The 4,934-nt window shown below is 36.0% G+C and overlaps 1 non-coding gene across 1 annotated transcript; it reads left to right on the top strand.

Annotated features, from left to right (window-relative positions):
• The first annotated feature begins 645 nt into the window (after positions 1-645).
• Positions 646-778, top strand: LOC126016634 (small nucleolar RNA SNORA51). Its single transcript, XR_007498422.1, has one exon. It is a non-coding gene; the product is annotated as a small nucleolar RNA SNORA51 (small nucleolar RNA).
• The last annotated feature ends 4,156 nt before the right edge of the window (positions 779-4,934 follow it).

Genomic DNA, 4,934 nt, shown 5'->3' with positions numbered 1-4,934 from the left:
AAAAGCTGGAAGTTGAGCTCCCATACGATCCAGCTATATCACTCCTAGGGATATATCCTAGGAACACAAAAATACAATACAAAAATATCTTTCTCACACCTATATTTAAAGCAGTGTTATTTACAATAGGCAGGCTCTGGATACAGCCTAGATGCCCCTCAATAGATGAATGGTTAAAGAAACTGTGGTACATATACACAATGGAATATTATGCAGCCATCAGAAGAGATGAAGTCATGAAATTTTTCTATACATGGATGTATATGGAATCTATTATGCTGAGTGAAATAAGTCAGAGGGAGAGAGATAAACACCGAATGGTCTCCCTCATGTGTGGGTTTTGAGAAAAATGAAAAAAATATTTGTGGAATGATTCTCAGAGACAAAAGAGAGGAGGACTGGAGGGTCCAGCTCCCAATATGAAGCTCATCACAGGGATCGTTTAATGCAGTCACAGAAATAATTATACTGAGAACTATCATAACAAAATGTGACTGAATGAGGAAAGTAGAACGCCTGTCTAGAGTACAGGCTGGTGTTGGCTGGGGAGGAAGGACCTTTGGGATATTGGTCATGGGAATGTTGCACTGGTGAAGGATATATATATATATATTAAAAATCAAAAAAAAAAAAAAGAAAAGAAAAGGTCTCCCAATTCTTAACACAGGCTGTGTTCTTTACAGTGACTGTATAGAAAGAGGAGGTACAGTAAATACAGCCCATATACACCTCAACACAGGCCCTTTGCCTGGTCTGTATTGTGAACTGGGGGACAAAAAATGGGGAACACAACTTTTTCTTTCTAAAAACAAGGTCACAGGTCAAATGAACTTGAGAAATTATTATATATACCATCTGAATTTTACTGTGTATAGGTTATTCTGAGAAAAATACTTAATCTAATATTCTCATCTAGCATTTGTGTTTCTAGACAATGGTAAAAATGTATTTAATAATTTAAGATGGCTATAAACAATGAGCATTTGATGGTCAAGAACAAAAAGAAGATTATGAAATCCATGTTATTGGAAAGGACACCAAGAAGGTGCATAGAAGCATTTCACAAAAGTGTCCACTGTATTCGCCGTGAAGGAAAAGTGAGTGAACACACAGAGAAAGCAAGAGCAGGGCACATTCCAGTTTGGAGAGGAAATGAATTTCTGATTAGAGATCTCAGTGTAGATAATGACTGAAAATATTTTGGCTTTCAGGCTGATTGATTGATGGTTTATTTTTTTATGCCACTTACAATTTTAAGGGAGAAATTATGTGAAAATATTTGAGCCTACTTTTAAATAATATATTTATTTAATCACCATGATTACAAATATGCTTATCGCCGGGTGTCATTTATAGAAAAGAACACACCCTTTCACCAGTGTAACCTTCCCATCACCAATATCCCCCATCTTTTTCCTCCCCCAACTCCTGCCTGTCTACAAGACAGGCATCCTACTTTTCTCACTCACAACCATTGTCATGATAGTTGTTAGAGTAGTTATTTCTCTAACTGCACTCACCATTCTTTGTGGTAAGCTTCATATCATAAGTCTTTCTTTTCAGCCCTCATCCCTATTGTCTCTGGGTATTATTATTATAATGCTGTCTTTTATTTTTCTTAAATCTCACAGATGAGCAAGACAATTCTGTGTCTATCTCTCTGACTTTTTTTTCATTCAGCATAATGATGTCCATGTTCATCTATGTATAGTCTTAAAATCATTATTTTGAAGGTAGAAAATAATCTCCGAAAAAGTTTGTAATCTTTTAGTGGTTATGCAATGATGACCAAGCGTTGAGGACTAGTAGGGGGAAATAAAGCTGAAGCAGGATCCTATGTACAATGTACCCGACATGGGTAACACAGACAAGCTACTGTCGCTAACACCAGGTGTGATCACACACCAAGTATCAAGCACTGGAATAAAAGTCCCGAGTACAAGAGAATAAAAAGAACTCAAAGGTGACTGGGAGTCAAATTTATAAGATAAGAGTAATTGCTTTATCATCCAGTGAGAGATATAAGGAAATGAGCATTAGAAAATTGATGGAGGAGAAATTATGAGATTGATTTTACTGTAATCCTGTTATAGTTTAAGAAAATGTCAAAGGCAATGCCTTAAATAGCAAACCTGTTCCAATGTTGGGCTCTGAGGCTGACTGGTTTCAAATTTAGAACCGATGTCTTAACCTACCTTATAGACCAGAGCAAATGCTTACTCTTGTCTGTAAGAAGAGGAAAAGGCACAGTTGCTTCATGATTTTTGTTTTTATTTCTGAGTCTCGAATGAATTACTGTACACTAAAGATTTTGAATGCCTTGTTCATAGTAAGCCTTTACATAAACACCAATTCTATTATTAGTTGTAATATGTCATATTTTCTTTCTTTTTTAAATTTTTGTTGTTTTCCTCTTGGGGACAAACCTAGAAGTGCACAGGATTTACTCCTGGCTGTGTGCTCAGGGATGATTTCTGGAAGTGCCTGGAGGACCGTCTATGATGCCAGAGACTGGAAAAGATTGACTCTATGCAAGATAAGCACCTAGCCCACAAGACAATTTCTGTGGTATCTTTTATTATTTCTCTTTGTTTGTTTGTTTGTTTGTTTTGGAGAGCCACACCGTTTGACCCTCAGGTGCTATTCCTGGCTCTGTTCTCAGAAATCACTCCTGGCTTAGGGGGACCATATGGGATCTTTTATTATTTCTTGACTATACATTACATCTTATATTTTAACACATTTTACTGTAATTCTAATGATATTTTTTAACCTCACCTCTTTAAAAATGGAAACTTCCTCCTCTGACAAGGCAAAGTGCTTCTTCATCTTGCTGTTTCATATAGTCCTGAGTACAAATTAATGTATTCTTTATGCTTCTAAGCTGTTATTTTTCTGCTTTTTAATAGACTCAGTCACTTCCTTCTCTATCCACAAAACTACAAAAGAATGCATTTCTCCAAAATGACCTATAAAATACTAATGTTTTAATAGCTATATCAAGAATATCATCTAAAATATGTTGAATATATTGTATTATTTTAATAGCATAATTAGTCCCTTTGCTGCTAAAGTAGAGCCTATAAAAATTATGTTAAGTATAAATACATAAAATACAGGCTTCTAGAAAATGAGAATTAAAGGTGTCCCAGATCATTTATAGTTTGATTGATCTAAAACATGACATTGAATTAGTGTTAGAATAACATTGTAATGCATATATTTATATCTCTTCATGCTCAAAGGTATTTTGTCCCTCAAATTCTCAAAGTAAATCCAGCTCTTTGATAACATATATATTTTTTGTTTGTTTGTTTGTTTTTTTTGGGGGGGCACACCAGTTTGATGCTCAGGGGTTACTCCTGGCTAAGCGCTCAGAAATTGCCCCTGGCTTGGGGGGACCATATGGGACGTCAGGGGATCAAACCGTGGTCCTTCCTTGGCTAGTGCTTACAAGGCAGACACCTCACCTCTAGCGCCATCTCTCTGACCCCTGATAATATATTTTTAAATAATACTGCATCTGCCATAACTCTTGACAATTTCTATTGATTTTTAAAAATAGTTTATTTTAATCACCATAGTTACAAATATGCTCATAGTTGTGTTTCAGACATAAAATGTACATCCCCCTCACCAGTGCAGCTTTCCTACCACCACTATCTCCCATTTTCCTCTTTCCCCACCCCCTCCCTGCCTATCTATTTCTCTCTCTCTTTCTCTCATTATCATTGTCATGGTAGTTGTCAGTGTAGTTATTTCTCTAACTGTACTAACTACTCTTTGTGGGAAGCTTTATATCATACGCTGGTCCTTCCGGCCCCATTTATACGGTCTCTGGGTATTATTATCATATTGTCTTTTATTTATCATATATCTCACAGATTTGAGACTATTTTATGTCTATCTCTCTCCCTCTGACTCATTTTACTCAGCATAATAGTCTCCACGTTTATCTATATATAGGTAAATTTCATGACTTTTTCCTAACAGCTGAGCAATATTCATTGTGTAGATGTACCACAATTTCTTTACTCACTCATCTATTTTCTGGCACCGGTGTTGTTTTCAGATTCTGAAATTGTAAATAGTGCTGAAATACACATAGGAGTGCAGGGGGTATGTTTTTATTGCGCTTTTGTGTTCCTAAGTTATTGCTGAGATGTTCTCATGAATCAAAACTGCTAACTGACACATCATAACTAGAAAATTGAATTGTCTAGGGATTACTAATGAGCCTTTGACCTGCAGGTCAACATTTTGGATCCAGAATCTTTTATAGCTGCTAAAATATGCTACAAAAATTATGTACAATTGATAGACAATGATAGAAGACCTACAATCTTTGCTGAAATTCTAGGTTAGCAGGTACCCCAAAAATAGTCATGTTAAAAGATGAGAATAAAATATCATTGAAATTCTAGCTTCTTTACAAGTAGAAGTATCCACAGTACTGGGTAGGGGCTGCTATTGCTACTCTGTCCACTATTCCATAAAGAGGAGACCTTTTTCTTCTGGGAAAGTGGCATCAGAACATCAGAACAACATTGCAACCCATAAAATCAAATTGTGTGCATGCTGGAAAACGTGTGCCTCTAGGTTTACATAAACTTTAGTTCAAAAGCAGTGCATACAGTAGAAGAAATGTGGAATTGTCAAAAAATGTGCTGCATATACAAAAGCATTAGCTCTCTCAGTAAACGCGCGCGCGCACACACACACACACACAAACACACACACACACACACACACACCAGACAGAAATGATAAGAAGCTCCCTTGTGGGTTTTAATTAAGTAAAATATGTAGATGAATGAGTAAATAAATATACTGTAATAATGTTCTCCTATGGATGCTCTTACAAGGACATTTTTCACAGTTGACAATCTCAGTGTGTATATTAGAAGTAATATTTCATGGACAAATAAATAACT

The sequence above is a fragment of the Suncus etruscus genome, chromosome 8, assembly GCF_024139225.1.
Source record: "Suncus etruscus isolate mSunEtr1 chromosome 8, mSunEtr1.pri.cur, whole genome shotgun sequence".
In the NCBI taxonomy this organism is placed as follows: Eukaryota; Metazoa; Chordata; class Mammalia; order Eulipotyphla; family Soricidae; genus Suncus; species Suncus etruscus.
Note: the sequence above shows the minus strand (reverse complement) of the source record. Positions and strands in the feature narration are given on the sequence as shown.